Consider the following 17,306-nt stretch of genomic DNA (forward strand, 5'->3'; position numbering starts at 1 on the left):
GAACATTGTTCAGCTACTCTTGTTCCCTGTTGGCATAGATGTGTGTCCCCTTTCATTTCTTGATGAATTTGGCCTGCTAGTCTGTTGATACCCTGAGTAGTTCCAAAGCACTATGCTTGTATGAGGCAAAGCTGCATACCTCTCAGATTATGTCCTACACAAACTTGGTATGCTTGGTGAGGCATTCATGGCGGTGCTCAGCTTGCTCATGTTCTTGGTTACCTTGTGGTCCTTGTTGAGGGCCATACCCATAGGGAAGTACAGAGCCATGGCTGCTGCATTGGAAGGCTCCACATCCTTTAACTGTTTCAAAATGCTCCATTCTGGATAATTTCTTTTGATTTACCATCCAGTTTACTAATTTTTTCTTCAGTTATGCCCAACTACTTAACTCTTCTATTTTCTTTTTTTTTCTTTTATTTTATTTTTTTTTTTACTTAATTTATTTTTATTATAGATGTTTCTCCTTTTCCCCCATCATCTACTTTCTTTTATGACCAAATTAACTATAGTTCATAATTTTTCTTTTTAAAAAAAACTAAGGTATATTTTACATGTAGTAAAATTTGCTTTTTTTTTTTTCCGGCTTGTGCAGTCTATGCATTTTAACACATGCATTGATTTATTCCTTTTATCTGTATAGCTGTACTTTCATCAACATCATACTTTTAATTACTGTTGCTAAGTCTTGAAATCAGGAAGTATGAGTCTTCCGGTTTTCTTTTTCAGCATTGTTGTGCTCTTCTAGTTCTAATCTGCTAGATCACTTTTCATATTTTTCTGTTTCCTGAAGGATTTTTTCAAGTTTGTCTTATTTCTTTAACTTTTGTATTATAAAGTTCCATTGGATCCAGTTTAAGTTTTTGAGTTTCTTTTTTGAACAGTAATATTTGTGAAGATTAATATCTCATGACCTTTGTTCTTTTAAAGAAATTTTTCAAAAATCAAAGAGAAAATTTATTTTCTGTCTTGCAATTACCATATGGGTGCATTAGACCCTTTTGTAATTCTAAGATATCATCTTTGTAGTTTAAACTTTCATTGAACACAGTTGAAAATGCAGAATTTTTAATTTTCTGCCCATAATGGCAAAGAGAAGAACATTGACAGAAGAAAATATTTCACAATGATATGAATTAGAAGATAAATGTAAAGAGACAAATAGCAGCACCTTAGTCTTATGCTTTCTAGTATGCTTTCTAGTCTTATGCTATCAGCCATCAATGGTTATTGAGCACTTAAAAAGTACATTTGAGATGTGCTGTATATATAAAGTATACATGAGTTTCAGAGACTTAGAAAGAGAAAATATTTTTGTTTGTTTGTTTTTGTTAATCTTCACTGGGGGATCTTTTTCCATTTATTTTGAGAGAGCGTTGAAGGGGGAGAGAGAGAAAAAACATCAATGTGAAAGAGACCCATCAACTGGTTGCCTTCTGCGTGACCCCAACCAGGCTGGGGATCAAACCTGCAACCCAGGTATGTGCCCTTGACTGGAATTGAACCTATGACCCCTCTGTCCACAGGCCAGCACTCTTAACCGCTGAGCCAAACCAGCCAGGGTGCACCTGTTTCTTCTTTACCTTTTTTTTTTATCCTCACCCAAGGACATTTTTCCATTTTTTGTTCAGGTAGAGTGGGAGGGAGAGAGAGGAACAGAGAGAGAAAGAGAAACATTGATATGAAAGGAACACATCGAGTGGCTGCCACCCGCACGACCGACCAGGGCCGGGGACAAACTGTAACTGAGGTAGGCGCCCTTAGCGGGAACCGAATCCAGGTCTCTCAGCACCGCAGACTGACGCTCTAACCGCTGAGCCAAACTGGCCAGGGCATCTTCTTTACCTTTTTAATGTAGCTACTACAAAATGTAAAATTAAATATGTTGCTCATATTATATTTCTGTTGGGCAGCACTGGTCTGTACTGTAATAATTATAGAAGCAACATTTTAGACTGAGTTTTCAGATGACAGTATGCTAGATAAATTTTCTGAAACTCAAAATTCAGTAGGTGAACAAATTATTTCTAAGGACGAAATTGAAATATATTATTCTTATCTAATTAGTCATTCATCAATAAGGCCTTAGTCATGCACTATTTTGTGACAAGTACCTAAAACATCTCCTTTTGCTAGGAAAATATGTGACAGTATTTGTACATCTTTTATGATGTTTTTGTACCAGTATTTACTAAACAAGTGGGTAAATACTGAAGTGAAGTGTGTAAAAAAAGATGAAAAAAGGAAATAGGTGATGTAGAAATGAAAATATTCTTTAAATGCATTCTAATTGGTTTTTGTTTTTATTTTGAAAATGTTTTGCAAATATGGAAAAAGAAGAGACAGTACAGTTTTTGACAAATTTGTGAGCCATCAAAAAATACAAAACTATTGCATTTCGGTTATGGAAATGCAAGAAGAACCAGAATAATGATAAATTAGAATCTGTTAAAGATATGTTTTAAATCAGAATCTAGCCCAGCCAGTGTGGCTCAGTAACTGAGCATCAACCCATGCACCAAGAGGCCGCTGGTCAATTCCCAGTCAGGGCACATGTCCAGGTTGTGGGCCCAATCCCCAAGTGGGGGATGTGCAGGAGGCGGCCAGTCAATATTTCTATCTCTCTTTCCCTCCCCCTTCTTTTCTCTCTCTAAAATCAATAAAGAAAAAAAAATTTAAATCGGTATCTATTTGCAAGGTGGGTATGTTCAGTGTTTGTGGCTGACAGTTGATAAGCAACTGGGGATTGTATACCTTCAAATTCAAGACAATATAGAGTAAATCATTGAGTTTACTATGTTAAGCTGTATAGTAAGGTTTCTAATAACGTTTTTCACTTTCACTTTATTCTACTGTATATTATTCATAAAGTATTTAATATAAAAATTATGTTATTGTTTGTCCTAGTATTCTACAGGTTAAGTATAGTAAATATAATGTTATCTCTGTCTAATAATTCCAATAACTGAAGTCTTTTAAGATATGTTTCTTTGTCTTTCTGCTGATTCTCAATCATGTTGTCTTGTTCCATGATATGTTTAGGGTTATTTTTATTGTATGCTGCACATTGTGTTTTGGGAAATTATTTGTAGGAATAATTTGGGGCCTAAGATGAAAGTGCTGTTTTTCAGAAAGGCTTTTTTTTCCTTCTGCCAAGCAGTTTGGATACTCCTAGTCCAGTACCCCTTAAATCAGTTACACCGTTGAGGTTTTCTGAAATGCCCCAACAGCGCAACTCTTGAAGGACTGGTTTGCATATAGTTTACTCTTGCCTTAAGAGTGTAGTCTTTTGAGATTCCACCTTAAAGTGGGGAACATTTATTAGATTTTCTGCCTTGAGCAGGTCTTGGGCTTGGTTTCTGCCCATATGGCCCTTCAAAAAGGAGGATCTGTTTTGATGGGTTTAGCAAGTGCCTTCAAAGAAAAAGTGAGCTTTTGAGTTCTCCTATTTTCTGGGCATCCCTTTTTCTTCAGCTTTGGCTTGGTAAGCCCTACAGTATTGTTAGCTCTTTGCTGCTGCTGTTGTTTTAATCCTCACCAAAGGATATTTTTCCATTGATTTTTAGAGAGAGTGGAAGGGGAGGTAGGGAGAGATTTAGGATACTATTGATTAAGCACTTTGTAAATAGAAGGTAATATGTAGAACTATAAAGATTAAATAGATGGAGAGTCACATGTTAGGGAGGAGAACCTCAGAGTCATCAAAGTCAATAGATAGTATTCATTTCAGTTTAAACATACACCAGACCAAAACTTGCTTTTCTTAAGTTAATAAAAGGATGAAACTGAATATTTTTGTTATCATTGGGGCTTTGGCCAGATATGACTGTGGCTGTAGTAAGGTTGAGTGCTTTCCAGTGTGGAAAATTCAGGCTTGGTATGAAAAAAGATGCTTACCAAAACACTTAGTGATGGCTGCTGTTGTGCTCCATACTTTTGAGTTATGGCATGCCTAGTGGAAATTAAAACTCTTGACATCAACCTTATTTTGAAGGTAGCTAAATCCAGTAGTTTATTTATTTTAGGGTTCAATGTTTTTTTTACAGTGAGCTGTTTTTCTAAGCTACCTTATATGTATGTGGCAAAGCAATTGTAATTTGATATTCTTCAGTTTAAATCAACAGGTGAGATATAAAAAGATATCCTCTAATTATTTTGTTTCCTAAGTATTTTTTCCTTCCACTAAAAAAAAATATTACAGATGTCCTCCCCTTTTTTCCCCCATTTGACCTCTCCTCCCTGGCTTCCACCCTCACCCTGCTTTCCCCAAACTATTGTCTGTGTCCATTGGTTGTGCATACATTTACCACATTTTTATTTTTATTTATTTTTTTGTTAATTCTCATCGGAGGATGTTTTTCCATTGATTTTTAGACAGAGTGGAAGGGAGGAAGGAAGCAGGAGGGAGAGAGAAATATCAATTGGTCATGCCCTGGTAGACCCTGGCTGGGCCAGGGATTGAGCCTGCTACCCTTTGGTCTGCAGGCCGCTCTAATTGCTGAGCCAAACCCGCCAGGGCTACTACATTTTTACATCAGCAGTCTAGCCCCTTTGTTATGAAAACATGAGCAAATTCTCTTCTTACACTTATCTTTTTGTTTAATGTGGTTTTTTTGTTTTTTGTTTTTGCTTTTTCTCTTGACTCCTGCATCCTTGTAATAATTGTAGTAGCAGCTACTACATATCAACAGCCACAAATCTTTTTATTTTATTTTTTTGTCACCTTTTATACTCTGTATGCCTCCTCCCAACCCCCTCCCCCCAATCCCCCATCCCCTCACCACTGAAAATTCTTTTTTGTTTTGTTTTGTTTCAGACCTATCTCTGAGATGACAAACATGATGACTTCTTTCCAGGGCTACTTAAAGTAATCAGCTTCTGGACCGAGGCAGGCATTATACTTATTAAAGAAAAAAAAATTTTTTTCTTTATTGATTTTAGAGAGAGAGGGAGAGAGAGAAACATTGATGAGAGAGAACATCAATTGCTGCCTCCTACATGCCCCCTACTGGGTATCGGGCCCACAACCTGGGCATGTGTCCTGACTGGGAATTGAACCGGCCACCTCTTAGTGCATGAGTCAACGCTCAACCACTGAACCACATCAGATGGACAGGCCCATTAGTTTTAATGTTTTAAAAGTATGTTCCCTTTTCCCATATCTTAAGTTTGACTGGGTGACTTCATTGCATTTGGCATATAGTGTGCATAATACCATTAAATTTCTTCAGAAGAAAAAAGACCTAGTTACAAAGTGTTATTATTGCAACCTTAAATAAACATGGGCTAGATTAAAGAACAGTAAAAGTATTCTAATGTTTCTTTCACCTTTGTTTTATCAGAGTGAGATTTAAATAAAAGTACATATGTTCCTCACTGTGTTTAGGAATTAATGATTCTTTTATAGGAACCGAAGTCCTGTCCAAACTACCTTAAGCTAAAAAGAGAATTTGTTTCATATAACTATAAACTGGCTTTGTGCTTAGCTATACTGGGGCTCAACCTTTTATTTTAGCTGGACTCATTTCTCCTTAACATCTGCTTCTGGTCTGGCTTCTTTCATAGCCTCCATGTGGTGGCAAGGTGGCCAACGTAGCTCTTACCCCCTGCATCCATTTGTGCCAGTATTATTTGTAAATGTTCTGTTTGTCATTGTTGGAGTCCCTGAACCACTTAGGAATGTTATATATGTATGATGGGAGTCATTTGCTGTACCCCATCTCAGGAATGAAGTCCCACCTAAAGCACTTGAACTAAGAGTAGACTTTGTCTCTCTTAGACAAAATCTAAGAGGGAGAGAAAAATTCACCATATAGAGTAGGGTTTAAGTATAGGAAGCAGTGTTTTTTTTTAATTGTTTAAAGTATTACAGATGTCCCCCTTTTTTCCCCATTGACCGCCCCTTCCCGCTCCCATCCCTCTCCTCCTTTCTCCAACCTAATGTCTGTGTTGATTGGTTGTGCATATATGCATATAAGTTCTTTGGTTTATCTCTTCCCACCCCTCCATCCCCCTTCCCTCTGAAGTTTGTTGATCTGTTTCCTACTTCCATGACTCTGGATCTCTTTTGGTTAACAGCTTATTTTGTTCATTATGTTCCATAAATAAGTGAGATCATGTGGTACTTGTCTTTCAAAAGCAGTGATTTCTATATTTGGGAGTTTTACTTCTGAGGTGACTCAAAGCAAGAATAGTTGTTCTATGTCCTAGGAAACTCTAATGTTTTTTCATTCATTTCTTTCATTCGAATAAAGATATACTTGACAGTTTGCTCATTTCACTTTCTAAAGAGCTGACATCACAAACTTCACTGAAACTACTATGGAGCCAGGCTAGAACTGAGGGAGATATTCACAACATAGGTGACTGAACTTACTGTGTTCCTTCCACCAAAAACAAAATAAGGAGATCTCTCACTTTTCCTCTCATTCTCTCTTTCTCTCTCCCTCGCTTTTTCATCCAAGTGCCAGTGCCCATGTTTCATAACCTGAACTATAGATTCCATCTGTTAGTCCTCATCAATAACCTTGAGAACCTTATAATAATGTTTTGTTTTGCCGATTTATACAGTTCTCAACCTCTGTGCAATCATATCTCACTATATTAACAATAATAATAATTCTAAACCTATTCTAGTTAGAAATGTTATTAGCACTCTATAAAAGCATAGAAAAGAAAATGACATTTGGGAAATTCACACTTCATTTCCACAACAAAGAAAGATGTGCCCCCATCCCCCACTTTGCCACTGTCCTATACCATTCTTTATTTCATATGTTACATAGTTGGAAAACTTGTACCACAGTATCTCCCACTCATAGATCAAGAGACAGGATTGGATTCCTGTGGTATAGCACATGTAATTTTAGTCAAGATTTTTTCCTATAGAAAGTTCAAAAACACCAAAAATTTTGTGAAGTCTATTTTTCCTAGTGAAAAAAAACTAAACTTTCTAGTGAAAGAACTTCTAATATTCAAAGTCAAACTTTGTAAAATGATGAAGTAATCAATAAGCTCTTATTGTTGCTTATTTCCCCTGTCTTTTCTCCTATCGGGTTGTTTTTGCTTTCTTGTAGCAAAAGCAGAAGGAATATTTTTGTGATTTAGGAATTTAGAATTAACTCTTAACTGTAATATAATATCAAGTAGGTGAATTATCACCAGTTTATAATTGTCCCTGTATGAATTAGTGACTGTTTTTTCCACAGGAATCATTTAAATCCTGGGCTAATTGTTGCTGAGACATTGGCCAACCTATATTTGGGAATGGGAACACATTTTAATAATTGGATCAAGGGAAACATAAAGTTTATCTGTTGCCAATCCATATGTTTTGGAACATCCGATGTTTCAAAGCAAAATACAAGTATGGGTTTATATATTCCAAACTTAATTCCTTAGTTAGTAGAAATAAGTGAGAGAAGTCTTGGGAATGATCCTGGTTCTTGCCATTGAAGGAGGAGACTTCTCTGCCATCTGCAGTCTGTGAAAATTTTGCCACTGCTGCACTGTATTACAGAAACTAACTAACACACATTCATTAACAGTTTTCCTGGTGTTATACCTGGTTATTTTACACAGACACACAAAAATAGTTGCAAATCATTCTTTGGAGAACGTAATCACATTTTAAATGTACTGGAGTTGAGGATTTAAAGGAAACTTGTATCAGGTTTAAGCTTTTTGTTTTGTTTTTTTCTATATAGTGGATCCTTTCACAGCACAAATTAATCTATTTTATGTTTTGTTAATCTGAAACAAAGCCACTAAACAAAGACAGGATTGTGTTATGGGAAGTTTGGTGACCTAATCCAATTTTCAAGGAAGAAAAAATTACAATTTGTGAACATTTTTAAAGCCATTGTAGTAGTCATTTGATCAGTTTGTGAGAATAGTCCATCTAATTGGTATTTCCAAGCAAGCTATAATTGATTTTTTGAAGGTTTTTTTGGTGTGTTTTTTTCCTTTTCACCACAAAAATTTTATAAAATAAACTGAAGGAAGTTACATCTTTTTATATTAGTATCTCATCTTTATTTGGGTATCTATCAGTAGGTCCACTATTGAGCAAAGAGCTAAAGTCACAAACAGTGATGTAATTGAAGTTGCAAGTTAAGAAAATGAATATCAATAAGATACATTTATCAAAAGATAATTTTATTCATACATTTGACCAAAGTTTCTGTTCATAACTTAGTTCTTTTCCTATTTATTTTCATCATGATTTAATGAACTCCCATCTGATTTTAAATGACCGACTGATAAGAAATTCTGTCTTGCCCTGGCCTGTTTGGCTCAGTGGTTAGAGCATCGGCCTGCAGACCAGAGAGGCCCATGTTCAGTTCTTGCTAAAGGCATGCACCTTGGTTGCAGTTTGTCCCCAACCCTGGTGGGGTCGTGTGGGAGGCAGCCAGTCGAGGTGTCTCTCTCACATCGATGTCTCTCTCTCTCTCTCTCTTTCTCCCTCCCATTCTATCTGAAGATAAATGCAAAAATAAAGTCTTTTTTAAAAAAAGAAATTCTGTCTAAAATCATTTTGGAACAAAGGGTTTAAATAAGTAATACTGAAAAATTGCACAAAATTTTTGTTGTTGTTCAAGACTGGTGTTGTGAAACAATAATTCCCAAGTATTTCCTGTAAATGACTCTATTGTGTTGTACCTGGTTCTTAAAGACTCTGTCAGAGATTTACCAGTGTTGTAAACCGTATTGCTGTGGTTGAGAATAGTGGATGCATATGCTTTAGTTGAGGATTCTTAATAATTCCATAATAGATTATTCTAGACTGCTAATTTTGGAGGGGAACGTGACAACCTAAATTGGTAATTTGTATCTTTGTATCTATGAGTCCTCAGATAGCTACTTCTATCAAAGTGCTGTTTACCAGATTATGAAATTTGGGTATATGTGGAAACTCAACTTTTAGCAGCCACAAGAAGGCCAAATAATGGCAAAGTGTAAGAACTGGAGTTGAAACTGCTATGGAGTCTATACCTATTTTAAAGAATGTTTCAGAAAATTGCCGTTTACTTAACTAATAATAAGTTATGTCAAATGTCAGAAACCGGTAGGTAGAGGATTTTTATGTTTATTTGAGCCAAACTGATAACATATGCCCAGGAGCAAGATCTCAAATCCTCCTGAGAATAACAGTTTTGCAGTTTCTTTTGTTCATTTGAGAATAAAGAGGGAATGTAAAGAAGATTACATGAAGGTGGGAGAGAGCAAGGCAGAGATTGCACTACAGGATAGTTAAACTCATGCTTTGGAAGGAAGAGTCTGAAAGCAGGCATTTCAAAAGAGTGGTAATCTACCCGAGGAAAACTCTAGTTTATAAAAGAACAGCGGGATGCAAATTTTATTTTGGAGGCATTTCAATTTATATCTGTCCTTGACAAGTCACAATAAAATAACCTTCCCCCCTTTAAAATAAGGACAGCCATTTTTAATACTTCCAAGAACTGGGTTGACATCTAAACCACATCATAAATTGATCCATTTATCTAAATCCTCTTTTTTAATCCTCACTTGAGGTTATGTTCACTGATTTAGAGGGAGAGAAAGAGAGAGAGAGAAACATTGACTGGTTGCCTCCCATGGAACTAATGTGCACTGATCTGGAATCGAACCCATTACCTTCATTGTATGGTACAATGCTCCAACCAATTGAGCCATACCAGCCTGAGCTAAATACTCTTTTTGAAGCTTTGAGAAACCAATTAAATGTATTTTCCACTCATTTTGCCTACTTTTATAGATGACTTTTTCTAATTGTATGTATAAAAGATTAATATAGAAGTATCGCCCTGGACAGTTTGGTTCAGCAGTTGAGCGTCAGCCTGCGGACCAGAGAGTCCCGGGTTCAGTTCCTGCTAGAAACATGTATCACAAAAAAAAAAAAAAATAGAAGTATCAGAGAATTCTCATCTCAACCATCTTAGTATTAAAGGGAGGTGGACTGTTCTGGGGCTTGTTGGCCTCAGAGGCATGATTTTTCATGTTAATTTTGGGATTTGTACAATCTGAACAAACTTCTAGGGAAAAACAGTCTTTATATGCACACTATCAGACAAGCCAAATGCTGTGGATTTCCCCACAGGACTGCTTCACACCCTAGAGGAGAATTTCCTCAGGGAACCCCACAAAGATTCTTAGTCACCTAAGAGTACCTAAACAAGGGCCAATGAGAGCTTACTGGACACCACTGTAACTGCAGCACTTTCCAAGACATTGGCCCTTCTCTCAGGGTGAACCCATTCCAGGGTACCCTGCCTTTCACAAAGTCCCAGGGCTCCCTTGCTGTTACCTAGCACCAGGCCTGGGTCCACAGAGTGCCCAGGTTGTGGGCCTGATCCCCAGTGGGAGGTATACTGGAGGTGGCCGATCAATGTTCTCTTTCATCGATGTTTCCATCTCTTTCCCCCTCTCACTTCCTGTCTCTCTAAAATCAATAAAGGGGAAAAAAATTCCCTCTAATTTTGGACTATTTTTTGTTTTTGTCTTTTAATTTTCATTTTTAATTTAATTTAATTTCTATGTCCTCAATTCCTATTGCATAAAAGAAACTACAAGCTGTTATTCGTGGAACATCTGAGATCTTGCTTCCCAACCACTATTGTCAGTTTTGGCTCAAATAAATTCTTAAAAAATTCCCTAAAATTCTGGCCCGACCGGTGTGGCACAGTGGTTGAATGTCAATCCGTGCACCAAGAGGTCGCTGGTTCGATTCCTGGTTAGGGCACATGCCCAGCTTGTGGGCCAAATCCCCAGTGGGGAGCATGCAGGAGGCAGCCAGTCGATGTTCTCTCTCACTGATGTTTTTGTTTCTCTCTCCCTCTCCCTTCCTGTCTCTCTAAAATCAATCAATAAATAAAAGTAAAATTAAAAAAAAAAAAAAAAAAAACCCATGACCTGCCCAATTAGGAATTTATGATTTAATAAAGCTCTCCTTTTTTGTCCACATATTGTTTAACATTGAGTTAGTGTAGGAGAATCTAAGAATTGGTGTCACAAAGAGTGTTCTGTTTGAGGCAAATTATTCTTAGAAATTGAAATTGTCTTTGCTAATAATTTATTTAATAGGTGCACTGTGGGAATTAGAATTGATGATAATTCATAGAATTTATGATAATTCACAAACCAATAGCATATAGGCTAATGTCTCTTAATAAGCCAATAAATAAATAACATATTCCAAATGATAGATTAGTGATACCATTGATTCAGGCCAACGGGAGATGAAAGAAATAAGGTTCAAATTTAATTGAGGAGTACCTTCCTACAGGTTGGTTCTTGGTAGAATCAATCCTTCCAGCTAAAAACTGGGTATGGGCTGCTGGCTTAGAGATCTCTTGCCCTGGAGCACATAACTAGCGAGTGACGGCGCCAGTGTTGGCAGTAAAAAGGTAAGCTGCTTTGAAGGTTATTGCAGGGCTTTATACGCTTGCACCACTGTGTAAGAGTAGTAACCTTGCCAAGGCAGGAACAGATGTCCCTTCTCTTCCAATGATGATCTATATTTGTCGTACTTTGTCTTTCTTATATCAAAGTCCCAAGTACTCTTACCTCAGTGGTTCTTACACTTGAGCGTCCATCAAATCACCTGGAAACCTTGTTAGAATGCAGATGCAGTAGGTTAAATGTGGAGGTCCAAGAATTTGAAGATGCTGATATTGATGCACTTTGAGAACCAAAGGAGTTTGTGTGAATGTTTTTACATATTTGTGTTAGCCAGGCCAAAGCCTTTCATACTTGAATGTTATTTGTGTTTATAATTTACCTTACTCTAGATAATTTGTGTTTATTGTTGTGCAAGGTATTGGGTAGGTAAGAAAATGGAGTTTTCACTTGTGATGTTAGATTCAGCCTAATCCTTAAAAGGTCTTGCTTTATATGAAGCAGTTTATGAAAGACATTTTGCCAGTTTAGGGCAAACTAAAAGCTCTTTTTGTTACCTATAGTCATTAACCTGATTCAGGAAAAAGCAGCAGGCTTGAGGAAAAGGCTAGCATTGAAACAAGAATAGAAGCTCAAAAATTGCTTTTATGAAACAGCATCAATATAGCATTTGCAATAGTTGTTTTTAGAATCCTGGACCTAGTTACCCAAAGCTAGGGATGAGTTTGTAAGGACTAAAGAGTTGGTCTGTCAGATTCAACATGAATATTTCCAAGGTGAATGAATATTTTCATGAATATTTCTAACTTCAAATACTATTTCAGCTTATTAGAGTAGTTAGAGTTATGTTACTGTGGAGAAATATTGAGAAGTGGCTAGAGAGAAATCCAGAATTCATCAATCACATTGATGAACTTTCATCTTCTCACACCTACTGCTCTTGTTTGATTTTATCCAAACATAGTATTCCAAAAGCTGTTTTTTAAAATATATTGTATCTTTATATTTATGGGATAACTATAAAGAGGTTTTATTTCAATCCTTAAATTTTTTTTTCAGAGAATCGCTGCCAAGTTTTCCCTTATCTCTTGACTTTTTTTTTTTTTTCATCTTTGTCTTATCTCAAAGACTAAGAATTGTTACCCAATTGAGCCTTGAATTATAAAAATACAATCTTTTTGAAACCTCATACTTAACGAAGACCTTTTTTCGTTTAGAAAATTCTTATATTTTAAATTTGGGATTTTTCATGTTTCATAACCCAAAATAGCATGTTCAATTTTTGGCAGCTTCTGTCCTGCCCATGCCAATGAAAACAGCACCATATGGTATGACTGCTGCTACACTAGGAAACCCACACCCTTTGGAGACATTGCCTGTCATGAAGTAGAGCCACTACTCCTCATATGCTTAACCTTTAAGCCAAAATATTGACCAAGATATATTAAGATTTTAGGACATCACGGTATCCTATCAGTTGAGTCTTACAGCTGTTTTTCCTACCAGCTTTAACATTTAGCTACATTATGAGAACACATACTCAGAACTTGATGGAATCTCTTACCCAACTTCAAAAAGAAGCTTTTGAATGATTATTGCAAGAAAAGAAAGTATGTACCTTTCAGAATGCAATTGATAAGTATTTTAGTACTCCTTAACTGTTAACACCCCTCTACCACTGTGCTCTCTCTATGTAATAATCTTATTCTCTCCTACTTACCCCATTCCCCTGATGAAATATCCTGAAGGAAAAGAGTTGGTATAAGTATTGGAAGGTAGGCTGAAATTTGTGATGGAAAGAGTTTAGAACATGACAAGTAGAAGGGACTAACCGCTGTTCTCTCACTTCTATATGCTTTGTCCTTTGTTGAATAGATATATTATGTTTTCCAAATAACTGCTCTCTGCCTGTTCTTTGTTTTATGCTAGAGCAGTCATTTAGTTCATTGTGACCTTTATCCAAATGTTTTTCAACCTTATAAAATTACTATTAAGGCTTTCTAGTATAAAATTAGCTAATGCTCCTGAACTTTAAGGCACACAGGTAGGTTTTGTTTATCGGATAGATTATGTTTATTAGCTTTTATGAGGGAGGATGAACCTTTCCTCTGTCATTCTGGATTCTTTCAGCTGGTCTAATAATAAGATAGACATAAGACAGATTAACAAGAGAAAATAACCAATTTAATTACACATGTATGTATGAGAACCCCACATACATAAGAAATTCAGAGAAAGGGAAAATGAAGTATGTATGACATTCTGAGCTTAGGATGAGGTAAGGCACCTTGGGGATTCAGGAGGGAAGAAGGTCATTCACAGGATGATAAAAATAGATGAGATGTTCAGTAATTAGAGGTTTGCCCTGCCCTATAGATAGATCATAAAAAGTTATTTCTGGTGATAACTCTTATTGTGGGCACGGCTTCTAATTTAAATTTTTTATTGACTTAGAGCAAGAGAGGGGAAGAGAGAAACATTTATTTGTTGTTTCACTCACCTATACATTCATTGGTTTCTTCCTGCATGTGCCCCAACCAGAATTGAACCCTCAACCTTGGGGTATCGGGATGATGCTCTAACCAACTGAGCTACCTGGCCAGAACCCCTAATTTAAATTGTTAAGGGAGAGGTAAAGTTTCACGTTTTGATTGCCATTAGCTCAGAATAGTTCACATGTCAAAGTGGCCTATTCTGAACCCCTTCACTTTCAATAACCTTAGTCAGTTATTCTTAAAACAAATACTATTGAGCACCTACTATGTACCAGCTATATTAAAAAATGGAATAGACAAATCCCACCCTCTGAGAACATATAAGCAAGTTATAAATATAGTATAATGCTTTACTGGAGAATGCAGAGTATATAGTTGTTATCTTGAGGCAGCTCATGAAATTGCACTTTCTAAAGACTCAAAGGAAAATATTAAATTTCATCATTACAGAGAAATGCTTATAAATGTTATTTCCTGGTCTATCAAAAAATGCTTAAAGGTTCAGAAAGAAATATATAAGGCTGGTTCAAGCTAAGTGATACATAAAAAATTAAATGTCTTTAAATATTTTATGTTATTTCTAAAATTTGAACATCTAGTTAATAGTTGTGTGTTTTTTAAGGTTAAAATTTATATTTAAATATTTTAGAATAAGAATCTATAGGTACTTTACCTTTGGAGTTGCTAATAGAAACATGGTTTAAATCAGAGTTATCAGAGTTCAGCAAAAATGCTTTAGAAGCATTATGAAGGGACCGTTCCTCATTGGGCAGTACTGTACTGTCCTTTGCATTAAAGAATATTCATATTTCTATAGTCATATAAAAGTTGAATTCCTGTTTACAATTGTTTGGTCTAATAACATTGAGGCAGCTTTTATTTAGTATAAGTTAATACCAGTACGTATTCCTGATTTACTGTTTTTTAAAGCAGTAAACTATAGTTCAGACATTGCCTTCTAAATGCCAATGTTGTCTCCCAAGTCAGTGTGGTAAGCAGAAGTGTATTTTCACATTTCCAAATGTACCTGATTAGTAATTGACCATGTATTTACTACAAAATACCTTTGCCGTCTGTACAGTGTACCAAATTTTACCTTTTGAACTTTGAGGGTTGCCTTGAACTTTAATAAATAAAACTCTTTTTTAAAAAAAGAGAACATATGTGTAGATATCTATGGGAGGGATTTATTTCTAGCTTGTTTGGTGCAGGCACCTATAATTTTGATTATTGTAAATCTCACCAAACATTTTCTCACACTAGAAATAGTACCCACATCACAGTGTGGAATTTGCATTATTCCACATAATCTTTTCTTTTTAACAGCTTTATTGAAGTATATTTCGCATATTATAGAATTCACCCACTTCACATCTACAGTGATTTTTAGTAACTTTACTGAATAGTGCAACCATCACCATAAATCAGTTTTAAAACATTTTTATCCCTCCAGAAAGATTTCTTGTGCCTGTTTGTAGTTAATCCCCATTCATTCCCACAGCCAGACTTCACTAATCTACTTTCTGCCTCTAAATTTTCATTTTTGGACATTTTATATAAATGGAATCATCAATATATGTCTACTCCCTTCTTAAAACATTTATCTGCCTTGGTCAGTTTGGCCCAGCGGTTAGAGCATTGGCCTGTGAATCGGAGAGGCCCGGGTTCGGTTTCCGATAAGGGCATGTACCTCGGTTGCAGTTTGTCCCCGTCCCTGGTTGGAATTGTGTGAGTGGCAACCAGTCGATGTCTCTCTCCCTCTCCCTCTCTCTCTCCCTCTCCCTCCTGCTCTAGCTGAAAATAAATAAAAATAAAAAAAATTAAAACATTTATCTGTGGCTTCCCCATCAAATTGTTCTTTCTCAGTTGCCTCCTCTCTCAAGTGCTTAAATGTCATGCATCTATTCTCCTTCAGCTTGGGTACTTTTATTCCCACCTAAATATGGTGATTCCCATATCTCTATCACCAGCCTAAATAAACTTCTTTCCTGAGCCCCAGGCACATATTACCAACTACATGTGTGGGGTATGTCCACAGGCCCCTCAATCTCAACATCTCTGAATCGAGTTTAGTAGCTGCTGCTCTAAGCCTACTGGGCCTGGTTTTCACTTCTCAGTGAAGGTGCCACCATCTACTCTGTCCCCTAACCTGAAAACTGTCCATCATCCTTCATTCTTCTTTCCCTTTCTTTCACATCTAATAAATACTAATTCTGAAATCACCTCCTAAATACCACATACACTAAATATAAAAATCCTGAATTTAAATGGTATATATACACCATGTAGTTTGAGTCCAGAATTGTAGAGGGTTAAATCAAAAGTCAGTCCTTAATAGGAAGTATAGAAGTGTTCATTGTACTACCAGTTTTAGGTTTTGAGATTCACAAGAATAAACTCAGCACAATTTTAGTGATTAGATACTTTTAACAAGTTTCATAATTCTTTTTTTTTTTAAAGGGATTTTGAAAGAATGTTTATTAAAGCTGGGTACAGTGAAACAAGAAAGGGCCTAGGATAGAAAAAGTAACAGGAGAGAGATTAGACAGGGCTACTTTGGCTCTTCAGAAATGTTATAGAAAAGAAATAAACAGGTTGAGCTGCTTTGGCTCACTGAGTAGTCAGAGAAAAGGGGGCTTTAGGGACAGGTTCAGGGGGTTAGCCCAGGCTGCCACTGCCCATTGCCCTCCTGGTTGCAAGTCTTGTGGGGTCCTAGAGTTTAGGAGGTGCATGCCTGTGGGAGAAGAAGAGAAAGATGTGGCCATGTTCCTAGGAGGGAGAGCATGACCATAATTCTTTTTATCAGCTTTAATTTTATTATAATTTAGTTCTAAGTTTTTAAGTTTTATTTTTTTACTAAAGTTACACATAATTTAAAGAATCAGTGAATCCTATAAAGTTGACACATAGCAATTCGTATTTCTCTTATAATTATTTTAAATTAAAGCTAAAACAATTTTTTTTTACTTTGCCTCCCCTCTCTCTTATGCTATAAGAAAAGCTTTCCACTCTCTTTAGAACAGAAGCATAATTTATAGTTTCATTTCTCACAAAACAAAATTGCCACTCATATAAATTGAATGTCTGTTTGCAGAGGGTTGACACAGATAAAGGCAGTTTCCTGTTTACTAAGTAAACACCACTATTTTCCTTTTACAAAAGAGTGCAGTTCCTTTTTATTTATTTATTTAGCAGCAAGTTTTAGTTGAATAGAGAATATTTTAACTTTTATGCAGAATCTTTGTCGACTAACACTTTCAGGGTACTTGGATCATGAAGACTGAGTGGAATTGGTGAAGAACACAGTGGAACAAGGAATAGAATTGGAAATGAATTATTAGAAGCAGTAGAACCTAGCAAGAATGTCTTTTCTAGGCAACTGCTAAGAAACTGAGAGATGGCTTTCCTGTTATT

The 17,306-nt window shown here is 36.2% G+C and overlaps 1 protein-coding gene across 5 annotated transcripts in view; it reads left to right on the forward strand.

Moving 5' to 3' along the window:
• The window catches only part of GLG1 (golgi glycoprotein 1), a 144,197-nt gene that overhangs the window by 38,571 nt on the left and 88,320 nt on the right, over positions 1-17,306 (forward strand). The gene's annotated exons all lie outside the window — the stretch shown is intronic.

The sequence above is a fragment of the Molossus molossus genome, unplaced genomic scaffold (genome assembly GCF_014108415.1).
Source record: "Molossus molossus isolate mMolMol1 unplaced genomic scaffold, mMolMol1.p scaffold_m16_p_21, whole genome shotgun sequence".
In the NCBI taxonomy this organism is placed as follows: Eukaryota; Metazoa; Chordata; class Mammalia; order Chiroptera; family Molossidae; genus Molossus; species Molossus molossus.